At 39.5% G+C, this 14296-nt stretch overlaps 1 protein-coding gene and 1 pseudogene across 10 annotated transcripts in view; one reads left to right on the forward strand and one right to left on the reverse strand.

Annotated features, from left to right (window-relative positions):
• MTMR3 (myotubularin related protein 3) overlaps window positions 1-14296 on the forward strand; it is a 153884-nt gene that overhangs the window by 20323 nt on the left and 119265 nt on the right. The window lies entirely within an intron of this gene.
• Window positions 9147-9201, reverse strand: LOC116459558 (U5 spliceosomal RNA; annotated as a pseudogene).

The raw sequence follows: 14296 nt of genomic DNA on the forward strand, positions 1-14296 counted from the left end.
TGTATTTTGAGATTCATCCATGTTTTTATGTATCAGTAATTACTTTCTGTTGGTTAGGAGCATTCCATTGTATGGATGTACAACAGCTTCTGTCTTCATTCCCCAGTTCATTTGGGTTGTTTCCAGTTTTTGGTAATTACAAATAAAACTGCCATAAAAGCATTCATGCATGCATACATACACATGTGCCCATGTATTTTTTTTTATGGTTTAAAAAAATATGGTGCCTGGAACTTTTATAACTTTATTAGAGAACCTGAAAAAGCTGGTGATTTTCACAGAACATTATAAATTGCTTAGTAGGCCAGGCACGGTGGCTCACGCCTGTAATCCCAGCACTTTGGGAGGCCGAGGCGGGTGGATCACGAGGTCAGGAGATCGAGATCATCCTGGCTAACACGGTGAAACCCCGTCTCTACTGAAAATACAAAAAAATTAGCTGGACGAGGTGGCGGGCACCTGTAGTCCCAGCTGCTTGGGAGCCTGAGGCAGGAGAATGGCGTGAACCTGGGAGCCGGAGTTTGCAGTGAGCCGAGATGGCGCCACTGCACTCCAGCCTGGGCAATGGAGCGAGAGTCTGTCTCAAAAAAAAAAAAAAAAAAATTCCTTAGTAAACTTCATCCCTGAAAAAGCCCACTCTGGAATGAGAATAATCTGTTTGTATAAATAATCTTACAGTATAAACTGTAAGTCATTAGAATTTTTTTAAATTAAAGAAGTACACACACATACTTGTTTAATGGGTAAATTTATATATAAAACTCCTTAGTGCATAATTTCATATTTTATATTTTTAGTAGCTTTTAAATTGTAAATCATTGACTTTTTTGTTCCTCTAAGTAGTAGAATGGTTATATAATTGGTTATGAAAGTTTTTTTTTTTTTTTTTGAGATGGAGTCTCACTCTGTCGCCCAGGCTGTAGTGCAGTGGCGCAATCACCTGTCTCAGCCTCCTGAGTACCTGGGAGTACAGGTGCCCACCACCACGCCCAGCTAATTTTTTTGTATTTTTAGTAGAGATGGGGTTTCATGATATTGGCCAGGCTGGTCTTGAACTCCTGACCTTGTGATCCACCTGTCTTGGCCTCCCAAAGTGCTGGGATTACAGGCGTGAGCCACCGTGCCTGTCTGGTTATGAAACTTTGTAAGTAAAAAATATTTGGGAAAAATTTTAGCACTACGGAATTCCTTTTTCTTCTCCTCTCCTCCCCTCACCTCCCCCAAGATGGCTGGAGGTATTAATATTGATAAGCAGAGTTTCATGTGAATAAGACATAAAACTTAGGTGGATTACCTACGTTAATAAATTATCTTCTTTGTTCCTATGTAGTGAGCTTTCTTTTTGCAGCAATCTGAGGCCAAGATAAATAGATGAGACCTTTTTACCTTAGAAAAGAGATTGCAGGCTGGATGTGGTGGCTCACTCCTGTAATCCTAGCACTTTGGGAGGCCGAGGAGGGCAGATCACTTGAGGTCAGGAGTTCGAGGCCAGCGCCTAGGCAACATGGTGAAATCTTGTCTCTACTAAAAACACAAAAATTATCCGGGCGTGATGGCATGTGCCTGTAATCCCAGCTACTTGGAGGCTGAGGCATGAGAATCACTTGAACCCAGGAGGCGGAGACTGTAGTGAGCCGAGACTGTGCCAGTCCACTCCAGCTTGGGTGACAGAATGAGACTCCATCTCAAAAAAATAAAAAAAATAAAAAAAAAAAAAAAGAAAAGAGTTTGCAGGCCATTTTTGCAAGTTAATTTTTTGAGGTTCCAGTTCCAACCCTGAGTCAGACTACAGAGGCCATAGGTGGTTTGACGTTTCAGAGAATAGTAGTGTTTTTGATTTTCTTTTTTTCTTTTTCTTTTTTTTCTTTTCTTTTTTTTTTTTTTTTTTGAGACAGGGTCTTATTGTCACTCAGGCTGGAGTGCAGTGGTGCAATCATGGCTCACTGCAGCCTCAACCTCCTGGGCTCAGGTGATCCTCCCAACTTAGCCTCCCGGGTGCTGGGACTGTAGGAACATGCCACCATGCCTGGCTAATTTTTGTGTTTTTTTTTGTATGTATGTAGAGATGGGGTTGCGTCATGTTGCCCATCTTGAACTCCTGGGCTCAAGAGATCCGCCTGCCTCAGCCTCTCAATGTGCTGGGATCACAGGTGTGAGCCACCTTGCCCAGCCATTTCTTTTGTGTAATATAGAATCTTAGTTTAAGCCCTCAGTTTAAATGTATTATATAATTGAGGTGCTAGGTGTACAGAGGTACTAGAACTACAGAGCTTTTCTCATTAATGTACGTTCCTTCTGATGTTCAATATTTAGAAAACTGAATATTGTGTTTGGAACCAAGGGATATTACACTAGAAATATGGTCATTTGGTGAACAGGTATCTCATTTGTGGGCTATCATTATTTTTGGCTATTTGACATTAAAATACCTGCCTGGAAATACCTGCCCAGTTTTGCCAGTAATGGGGATTGCAGGTTAACAGTTGGTCTTCTATATGTGGCTGTCTGATGTGGACAAGACTTGCAGCTCTTTACTTTAACTGAGACAATGTTGGTGATCCAAGTCTAGAATTCCAGGATAGGGTTGCCAAAATTAACACCATGGGAGTATGGAGGTAGCAACTGTGGGATTAGTAATACAAATAGAATTTTAATTAGCTTTATCAGTTGCCCACTTAATCTTCATTGCTACCTTGTGAAGTAGGCACGGCAGGCTATATATTGTTAAGTAAATTGTGTTTCATAGCTGTCAGGACTTACCTGAGGTTGCACTGCTAGTGAGTGGCTGAAATAGTACTTGAGTCCAGACATCAAGTTGGATGCTGTTTCCACTTTTGCAGTTTACTGTTGTGAATAAGAGCTCAGGCTTGGGTTTGAATTGTGGTTCTACCACTTACCTCCTTGTGATCTTAGGGAGGTTCTTTAACTTCTCTGAGTCTCCGGTTTAAAATGGGGATAACAATAATACCTCTTAGGGCTCTTGTGAGAATTCAGCAGGTGCTTATAATATTAGATAACCAATAGTAAGCACTCAGTATTTGCTAATTGTGGTTTTTTCTACTGTTATTACAGTGATAACACAACAGTTACACATCCTCTTTCCCCTAAGGATCTGTGTTGAGTTGAAAGACAATAAATGTAAAAAGCAAAAATATTGAGATGATAGAATAAGTAGCAAGGGGAGTTGATTTTAGCAGGAAGATGGACAATGTTCAGAGGGGTATGTGTGTGTGTTGTGTGTATGTGTGTGTCTTGGTTTTAAACATGGTAGCAGTTAGACAATTAAGTTACAAGTGTGTTAGACAGTTGGAGCTTTAGGACAGGGTTGAGTAGGAGGACCAGTATTGGAGGAAAACTTTTTGATCACCATCACAGATGGCATATGGAAATTTACATTTCTACCAAGATTTAAACATACCAATTTGCTATCCTCTGTTATGATTCTTAGAGCTATTGTTACATCAGAATAGAGTAAGAAGCTTATCAGACATTTTTCATTTTTAGTGGTTACACAGAAAATAATACAGAAAGTCAGCATATATCCTACTACAGTATATCCTTGGTATACTTGGGGGATGGGTTCCAGGACCCCCACATACACCAAAATCTGGGCAAACTTAAGTCCCCCAGTTGCGCCTGTGGAACCTGCCTATATGAAAAGCTAGCCCTCGGCCTGCTGTATATATAGGTTTCACATCCCGAGAATACTTTTTCCATCCACATTTGGTTAAAAGAAATCCACACATGAGTGGACCTGTGCAGTTCAAACCCCTGTTGTTCAAAGGACAACCGTGTAAATAAAAGGGTGGTCCCTCTCCTTAGAATTTCAGTTGATATTTGTATCATAGTTGATATATAGTATTTGATGCTACGAACATTTCGATAAAGTTTCATAGTTGAGCCCTTTTACCAAGTGTGTTAGTCTTAAAGGCTAGGGAATTCAGAAGTATAAGTTACAGGGTTGTATCCTTTGGTGCCTGAGTCCTTTCCTTTGGATAAGGTACTTCGTTGATGTAAGGTAATGTTCTTTCAAGCATTTTAAATTAAAGGAAGTTGTTTGAATTTACTTGTTGGGGAATATCTTGCCTTTAATATAATAGCTGCTATGTGGAATTATGTATTTTATGTATTCGGTGTTTTTGAACTTGCATCTTTTATTACTGTAGTTTTCCAGCTTTCCCCGTTTTGGATATTAAAACAATTTTATGGGGTTTTGGTGCATATTGTAAATTTGTGCACTAAACACTTGCAAAAGCATATTTTAAGTTATGGCAAGTTTCCTAAACCTGTTAACCTTTTATATATTAGCTGTTATATATTAACTTTTTTCAAAGTCATTATATATCCTTTTGCTGACAAATGTCAAACAAGTTCTGAGCATCTGAAAGTCTATATTCATCCAGAGCATTTGCTCAGCATGGCATTTTTTTTTGTTTTTCTTTTGAGATGGGGTTCTCACTATGTTTTCTATGCTGGCCTTTAACTCCTTGGATCAAGCAGTCCTCCTGTCTTAGCCTCCCAGGTAACCGGGACTAGGTGTGTACCACTGTGCCAGGCTTGTTTTCAAAGTTTATAGGAAAAACTTTGGTGTCTTCTAAAGAGACCAGTACCATACACGAATATATTTGTCTCACATTTATCTATCCATCTATCTGTCTGTCTGTCTATCTATCTATCTATCTAATCTATCTAATCTATCTGTCTATGACGGAGTCTCGCTTTGTTGCCCAGGCTGGAGTGCAGTGGTGCCATCTTGGCTCACTGCAATCTCTATCTCCCGGGTTCAAGCAGTTCTCCTGCCTCAACTTCCCTAGTAGCTGGGATTACAGGCGTGTGCCACCACACCCGGCTAATTTTTTTGTATTTTTAATAGAGACGGAGTTTCACCATGTTGGCCAGGCTGGTCTCCAACTCCTGACCTCAAGTGATCCGTCTCCCTCGTCCTCCTGAAGTGCTGGGATTATAGGGGTGAACCACCGTGCCCGGCCTGTCTCACTTTTTATACCCTGAAAGCATTATTACTATCCATTATTTTATTCAGAGCTAGGAGCTTTTTCATTCCTGTACTGTGGAACTACTTGAGTTGCCCTATATCCACTCCCCCTTTCCCCATTCTGAACATCGTTTCACCTTATAAAAATTAAAAATTTAGCTGGTGTGGTGGCTCATGCCTGTATCCCAGCACTTTGGGAGACAGAGGCAGATGGATCACTTGAGGCCAGGAGTTCGAGAGCAGCCTGGCCAACATGGTGAAACCCCGTCTCTACTAAAAACACAAAAATTAGCTGGGCATGGTGGTGTGCATCTGTAATCCCAGCTACTTGGGAGGCTGAGGCAGGAGAATTGCTTAAACCAGGAGGCGGAGGTTGCAGTGAGCTGAGATTGCACCACTGCATTCCAGTCCAGGTGACAGAGTGAGACTTGGTCTCAAACAAACAAACAAAATCCAAAAACCCCCTAAAAATTACAAAATTTGGCTGGGTGCGGTGGCTCACACCTGTAATCCCAGCACTTTGTGAGGCTGAGGCGGGTGGATCACGAGGTCAGGAGATTGATACCATCCTGGCTAACAGAATGAAACCCTGTCTCTACTAAAAAAATACAAGAAATTAGCCGGGCATGGTGGTGGGCGCCTGTAGTCCCAGCTACTCGGGAGGCTGAGGCAGGAGAATGGTGTGAACCTGGGAGGCAGAGCTTGCAGTGAGCCGAGATAGCACCACTGCACACCACTGCACTCCAGCCTGGGCGACAGAGCGAGACTCCGTCTCAAAAAAAAAAAAAAAATTACAAACTTTTTTATTGATGGGTTCCTCTAAAACCCATTCCTAAGCTACTTAGTAATGAGTAGATGTTTTCACCCTTCACCGATAGTTGATGGACCGTCAGAGAATCCTTGAGTATCTCAAGCTTTTACTTAACTTCAGAGTTCTTGCCTGAGACAGAAAAGTTGAGTTTTCTTTCCTCAAGGGCATAGAAAATTTTAAATGTACCTATTTGCATAAAATCTACTCAAAATTATCAAGTGATTTTACAGGATATTTTTGGATACTTGCAAATAAGAGAATCTTTTAACAAAACTATTTAACCTCCTTTGTATAATTCATTCCCTCTTTTACTAAAACAAGTGAATGGCTTGCTTGGATGTGTATCTGTATCTTTTTTTTTGATACACATTTTGAAGGAGTCTTTTGAAATGCAGTGTTTTGGCCACCTTTCCAGCTCTACAGGAATATGGTTTCATGATAAAGCCAACAAAGAGCACACTGGCAGCAGTCCAGCAGCTGACTCACCAAGGAGTAATGATAGACACTTTGAAAGGAGTGACCTGTCTCAGGATCTCACATTTCAAAGCTTCATGCTATGATTACATTGGTAAAAGGCAGCCAAGAAATCTAGATAAGATCTTGCTTGTACCTCCTAAGAGTAATGGTATATAGGTAGGAAGGACTTCCACAGTCGGGTGCAAGTAAGATTTTTTTCCCTAACAACCTTGTAAAACCTGGGGGTGGGAAACAAGTTGAGGATTCAGAATGGGAGTAATGGTGGTGGAAGCTTTCCTTCTACGGACCTGGATGAGAACAGCCTTATAGTGCCTGAGGGTAACTCAAGAAGCTCAATGCCGTATTAGTTTTCTAGAGCTAAGGGAATATACATAGTTTAGTAGTAAGCACGAGTATCATGTTCATGTCAGACATTGTAGCTACTGCTTCCTACTAGAACAGACCAGAAGAAACCAAAGCAAGACCAGAATCATTTCAGTTTTGAGGAACAGACCCTTTGCTTACTAGCATTGCACACTTTAGGAGTAAAAATAGAATGAAAGTGGATTTGCTTCAGTACTGTGAAATAGATAGTAACTGTTGATTGTTTTGGTGGATTAGAGTGATTGCAGCTCTGTTTCTAAATTGAATTTCATGGCTGTACGTTGTTCTAGGTGGCAAATTAATCTTCTTTTATCAGTACCACAAATTGATTGTTGACCCTTGGCAGAAATAGCAGGAATATGTCTTTTTCATTTTGTTGAAGGTTATCTCGAGATAAAACATTTACATAATCTGAAAATATTTTTCAGAGATAAGACTAAGTGACTATGTATACCACAGTGATAGATTGATCCACTTTGATTATTGTAGAACTTTCTGTTTCTCAGTAAAAAGTGCTAAACATGATAAAATTATGAAGGATTGCTTTTAGCTATTTGCTGTATTCTTTAAAGCATATTTAGGAATGAAAAGTTAGTTTCCAAAGTGCTGTCATTTATTTAATACACATTTTCTCCAGAATGTGCTTCCCAAAAGTTGAGTGCTTTTATTTATTTAAGAAATATGTTAATTTTTCTTTTTTTTTATGAGACAAATTCTCACCCTGTTTCCCAGGCTGGAGTGCAGTGGCACAGTCTACTGCAGCCTCGACCTTCCAGACTCCCACGACCCTCCCAGGCCCAAGCCATCCTCCCAATTTAGCCTCCACCATGCTCAGCTGAATTTTTATTTCTTGTAGAGACTGGGTATTGCTGTATTTCCCAGACTGGTCTCAAACTGCTGGGCTTACTGTGCCCGGCCCACAAGAAATATGTTACTTTTTTTGAGATTTTTGTATGATTTGAGAACACAGATTATTTTCCCTACTCCCCCAACCCCCAGTGATACAGACCTGGTTTCATTGCACTGAGAGAAAAAAATTAGTTTCTTAATTTATGTTGCTTTTCTGCCTTTTTGAGATTGACTACTTTGACTTTTCTCTTGTTTTTGTATTTGCTGTATATGTGTTGTTCCTACTTAATTTCTTATATGGTTTAAACTTGCATCTGTAAATTATTTATTAGCTAGCTTTATGACTTGGGCAAGTTACTTTATCTCTCTGCTCCTTAGTTTCCCTCTTTATAAAATGAGGATAATAATATTACCTACTTTGTAGAGTTGAGTAAGATTAATGACTAATAAATGGTGAAGCACTTAGAAGAGTGCTCTATACATATTGGCTGTTAAAATTATAAGCAAGGACCTGGACTTCTCCCCTCCGTTAATTGTAACTCTTCATTTTTATAATTTTTTCATAAATAGTATGTCTCTCAGCATATAACAAAACTTTGTATTAAGGAATAATAAATATCACCCTGTATGTAATTCTTTATTATAAACATAAATTTGCTTCTTGTTAAAAACAGAGTATCGTTTTCTTGCCTCAGATTGAGCTTGAAAGAAATTAGTAGAAAGTGGGCCCTTTTGGCCGGGTGCAGTGGCTCACGCCTGTAATCCCAGCACTTTGGGAGGCCGAGGCGGGCGGATCATGAGGTCAGGAGATCAAGACCATCCTGGCTAACACAGTGAAACCTCGTCTCTACTAAAAAATACAAAAAAATTAGCCAGGCGCTGTGTGCCTGTAGTCCCCGCTACTCACTACTCAGGAGGCTGAGGCAAGAGAATGTCGTGAACCCAGGAGGCGGAGCTTTCAGTGAGCTGAGATTGTGCCACTGCACTCCAGCCTGGGCGACAGAGCGAGACTCCATCTCAAAACAACAACAACAACAACAACAAAAAAAGTGGGCCCTTTTCTGTGTTTTATAGGTACCCACACACCACTGAATGTAGGTCATCGTTTAAATTCTGAGTGTACATCCAAATCTAGTGCAGTTATGTAGAACAAAACAGTTTGTATGGAACTAGAAGTGTTACTGGAAAGGTAAATACTGTAGTTGGTAGCAAACTGATCAGTTAAAGTGATGGATCAGCAAAGATTTGGGGGTTGCTGGTTTTTATTTAACACTCAGTTGTTTCAGAGTGATTACTCCTGAAACAAAGTTATTTAGAACATAGATGTGTTAAGAAATTTCGTATTCCTTTCCACTTAAACCTCTTGAGAAAGGAAGCATTTCTTCAGGGATAGTTAGCTATGTTGAGTGCTATATGAATTTTAGTCATTACTGTGGTGACTATATGATAACCAAAAGTAGGAGTCTCACACTTTAGTTTCAGATTTGTGCCGTTATTGAGTAAATTTTTAAAATGAGATTGCCCTCTTTCTTGCTAAACTGTCATATATATAAGCCCATTAAATTGACTTTTATGCTTCTTTTCCTTTTTTTTTTTTAACCTGTTAAGACTTTTTTTCTTTCTCATATTTACCCCTGCCTAAGCAAGGCCTCAACTCTCCATGGAAATCTTTAGTAAAAGGCAAAAAGATTTATTCATTATGAAGAGAAACCAGACCATGTGTGACAGGACTTTCTGTAATTATAAGTTAGTGGTTCAGGGGTTAGATTTTCTTAGCTTTTACGTTTAGTAGGATTATTGATAATTCCTAAGTTGTATCCTTAAATCATATTTTTTGAACTTTAGGGATCTGCTTCCAACACTTAATTATACTAGTAAAAGGAATAGAACATTCACTGGATTTCTTGTTTTTGAGATTCTTTCATTCCTGCCCTACCCCAGGCAGGAGGTCTGTCAGCAGTGGAAGAGAATGAAACCAGAATGAGGCCAAACAAGTAAAGAGGAGCATGAGATAGAGATGGATCCCATGGCACTGTGCCTTTGAGGCCCTGGTCCTGAAGTTTTTTTCCTTGTTTCTATGCAGCATCTCATTATCCTGTGAGCCATCAAATTCTGATTTTGGGCTGGGTGCGGTGGCTCGCCCCTGTAATCACAGCACTTTGGGAGGCTGAGGCAAGACGATTGCTTGAGCCCAGGAGTTGGAGACCAGCCTGGGCAACGCGAGGAGACTTGTCTCTACAAAAAATAAAAAAATTAGCCAGGTGTGGTAGCACACGCCTGTGGTCCCAGCTACTTGGGATGCTGACATGGGAGGGTCCCTTGAGTTTGGAAGGTCAAGGTTGCAGTGAGCCATGATCACGATACTGCGCTCTAGCCTGGGTGACAGAGTGAGACCGTGTCTCAAAAAAATTTTTTTTTAATTTTGTGTAAATTAGCTTGATTTGGTTTTTTTTTTTACTTACAACTGAGAATTTTGACCAGTATATTTAATGTTAGTCTGACCATTTCTCCAGTGGGCTTTCTACATATTTAAAAATAGTTTGGACTTTAATCTCAGGGTAAACATTAATATACATAGGTACACTCAGTTTTTATATGAGATAATATTCAGAATCAGTGGAGTGAAAATAGTAAAGTATCTTCCATTTTTCAATGGCTTAGAGGGAAAAGTGTTCATAATGGGTATAGAATAAATCAGTATTCCTTTCCCATTATTTATGCTTATACAGTGTAGAAGTTTCCCTTAAAGAGCTTATCACCATAATAAGTACAATAGCAAAGATATAAAGTCAGTACTTTTCACTGATTAGGCATAAATATCCTCTCTATTGTTTTCTTACAAAGTAGCTATGATAACCATATAAAAGGGTCAGAAAGAGGGGGGAGAAAAACTCGGTGAAAAGTCAGATAAGAGGAAATGAAGAGGTGAGGTATGTATAGTAAGCATTAGTGAACTTGTAGTAATTGCTTTAGGTTCCATGGATTGCCCACTTGTGGATTAAATGTTAGACTTCTGCAAAATGAGTTGATGATAGAGATGAAGAAAAGTCTTAATTTGTTTTCTTTATGCTAAGGTTAAAGTTGGTGTGGTTAATTAGGTATTAAGAGCAGTTTTCCTGTCTATTATTTATTTATGTTTATGAATGAATGAGTGAAGAAATGAATGACAAAGTCTCGCTTTGTCACCCAGGCTGGAGTGTAGTGGCATGATCGTAGCACACTGCCGCCTCAAACCCCTGGGCTCAAAGGATCCTCCTGCCTCATCCTCCCAAGTAGCTGGGATTATAGGTGTGCGCCACCATGCCTGGCTAATTTTAAAATTTTTAGTAGAGATGGGTTCTTGCTATGTTGGCCAGGCTGATCTAGAACTCAAGCGATCCTCCTGTGTCAGCCTCCCAAAGTGCTAGGAGGATTGCAGGCATGAGCCACCAAGCCTGGCCTTGTCTTGCTTTTTAATAAGCTGTTGTCATTATGTTGCCTTTCAAAATCCAGTTCTTCTTTACCACCCCATTTGCCTGGAGGTAATGCATTAGGTGAGAATGAAAGGTGAGTACCTAAAAGATTCAGAATTGGAAGCCTTTAATAGGATCAATGTGTAGGGGCTGCAGAGAATATGAAGGACTTTTAAATATTCCAGTCCCAAAATAAACTTGACCATTGGCCAAGATTGTGGTAAGCTAAGTATTTGAGATGTCTGTGCTACATCATCCAACTCTTGGCCTGAACTGTTTTAGCTGGCTTGCCTATGTAAATTGAAACTTCCTTTAATACTTGAGTTAAACGTAGTTCTGGAGCTCCATCGAAAGGGTCTTAGTTGGCCAGGCACAGTGGCTTACACCTGTAATCCCAGCATTCTGGGAAGCCAAGGCGAGAGAATCACTTGAGACCTGGAGTTTGAGACCAGCCTGGGCAACATTGCAAGACCCCCTCTACAAAATAATAATAATAATAATTATCCAGCTGTGGTGGTGCTCACCTGTAGTCCCAGCTACTCAGGAAGCTGAGGTAGGAGAGTTGCTTGAGCCCAGGACATCAAGACAGCAGTGAGCCATGATTGCACCAGTGCACTGTAGCCTGGGTAACAGCGAGACCCCCGTCTCAAAACAAAAACGAAAACAAAGGGTCTTAGTTATACAGATCTTAATCATTGCTAAAGCGTACATTCCAAGTTTATGTTTACAGTAAAGTGATCTATATCCCAAAACGTGTTTCCACTGGTTACTAATTTGGGGCAAGTCATTAACTTCTCAGAGCCCTTCTGTAACTAAGATTTAGGGAAAATACTTGTCTTAACCAGAGCACATATGTATACCTTTGATTTTTTTTGCTGCCACATGGTTAAAAAATCAGCCTTAGAGGGGTATAATTTGCACAAATTTTACCTTTTTTCTAGGATGTAATATAAATGAAATCATACAGGATATACTATTTTGTGCCTGTCCTCTTTCATTTTAGCATAATGCTTTGAGAATCATTCATATTGTTAAAAGTAGTAGTTATTCCATTTAATTGCTAAGTAGTAGTCCATTGTGTGGATATTCCACAGTTCCTTTATTTACTAGTTAATGGATATTGGGTTTTTTTTCCAGGTTTTGGGTTTATTTATTTATTTGAGACGGAGTCTCGCTCTGTCGCCCAGGCTGGAGTGCGGTGGCGAGATCTTGGCTAACTGCAACCTCCGCCTCCTGGGTTAAAGCTATTCTCTTGCCTCAGCCTGCTGTGTAGCTGGGACTACAGGCTCATGCCACCACACTCGACTAATTTTTTGTATTTTTAGTAGAGATGGAGTTTCACCATGTTAGCCGGACTGGTCTCAATCTCTTGAGCTCGTGATCCGCCCACCTCAACCTCCCACGCCCGGCCCGGTTTTTGGCTATTATGAATAAAGCTCCTCTGAATATTTGCAACATAGATCTTTGTATGGACATATATTTTCATTTCTCTTGGTTAAAAATCCAGGAGTAGAAATTGCAGGATTGTAGGGTAAGTGTGTTTATAGTTTTTAAAGTAACGGCCTATTTTGCATTCCCACTGGCAATGCATGAGAATTCCAGGGCTCCAAATCCTTGTTGATGCTTGGTATTGTCATTCTTACTAACTTAAGTCATACTAGTGGGTCTGTAGTAATACATCATCATGGTTTTAGTTTGTAATTTCCAGATGACTAATGATGATTATCTTTTCATGTGCTTATTTGCCATTTATATATCTTTGGTGAAGTGTCTGTTCAAATCTTTTGCTCATTAAAAAAAGTAGGTTGTTTTTTGTTTATTGTGAGTTCATAAAGTGTTCTGAATATGAGTCCTTTATAACAGGTTTTGCAAATTACTTGTTTTGCAAATATGTTCTTGTAATTTGTGGCTTGCCTTTTCATTCTTAACAGTGTCTTTCAGAGAGCAAAAACTTAATCTTTATGTAGTTTTTTTTTCTTTTTGAGTTACTGACCTTTATAGCCTATCTAAGGAATTGTCTCTAAACCTAAGGTCACTAATATTTTCTTAAATTTTATTCTGGAAGTTTATAGTTTTGTTTGACATTTAGGTCTGTGAAACACTTCAAATTAATACTGAGAGAGGTAAGTGTAGGCTTGCCTTTTTGTATATACTGTGAATATCTGAGTTTTCCTCTGAGCAGTGCTTCAGTTGCAGCTCACAAAATGACATATTGTGTACTACTATTCAGTTTGAATATTTTCTAATTTCTCTTTTAATGTCTTTTTTTGGCCTATGAATTATAAAAGTGTGATGTTTAACTTCCTGTAGATATTTTATTGTTACTAATTTAATTCTATTGTGGTCAGAGAACATACTCTATAGGATTTCAGTTTTTTTCAGGATTTCAGAATTTGAGATTTGTTTTGTGGTAAGGCATATGGTCTATTGTGAATGTTTTGTGTCTTTGAAAAGACAAATATTTGGTTCTACCAGTTTTGTGTCATATATTTTGAAGTTCTGTTTTTAGGTACATACATATTTAGGATTGTTACGTCTTCTCAGTAAATTCATTCTTTTATAATGACTTGTCCCACTTTATTTTGATAATATTTGCCATCCCCTAGGCTACTTTAACATGAATATAACTCTTGTAGCTTTATTACCACAGTATTTGCATAATTTTTTTCCATCCTTTTACTTTTAGTCTGTGTATATATTTGCAGTGCATTTCTTGTAATTAGCACATAGTTAGGTCTTGCTTTTTTATTTAGGCTGACAGCCTCCCTCATTCACTTATTTGTTCATTCATTGAGATGGAGTCTCGCTCTGCCACCCAGGCTGGAGTGCAGTGGTGCGATCTTGGCTCACTGCAACCTCCGCCTCCCAGGTTCAAGTGATTCTCCTGCCTCAGCCTCCTGATGATTCTCCTGCCTCAGCCTCCTGATGATTCTCCTGCCTCAGCCTCCTGATGATTCTCCTGCCTCAGCCTCCTGAGGAGCTGAGATTACAGGCGCCTGCCACCATGCCCGGCTAATTTTTGTATATTTTGTGTTTTGTATATTTACCCCGTCTTGGCAAAGCTGGTCTCGAACTCCTGACTTTAGGTGATCCACCCGCCTTGGCCTCCCAAAAGTGCTGGGATTACAGGTGTGAGCCACTGAGCCCGGCTGACAGTCTCCTTTTAATTGTTGTTATTAAATGGTGCGTTTACTCTGAGTTTGAGTATCCATATGGTTAGGTTTCAGTCTACCATTTTGCCATTTGTTTTCTATTCATCCCATCTATTCTTTTCTGTCATTTTTTGAATGAAAGATTTTGTAATATTTCATCTTATCCCCTCTTTTAGTGGAGATATACTTGTTTTATTTT

Source organism: Hylobates moloch, unplaced genomic scaffold (assembly GCF_009828535.3).
Source record: "Hylobates moloch isolate HMO894 unplaced genomic scaffold, HMol_V3 SCAFFOLD_19, whole genome shotgun sequence".
Taxonomy (NCBI): Eukaryota; Metazoa; Chordata; class Mammalia; order Primates; family Hylobatidae; genus Hylobates; species Hylobates moloch.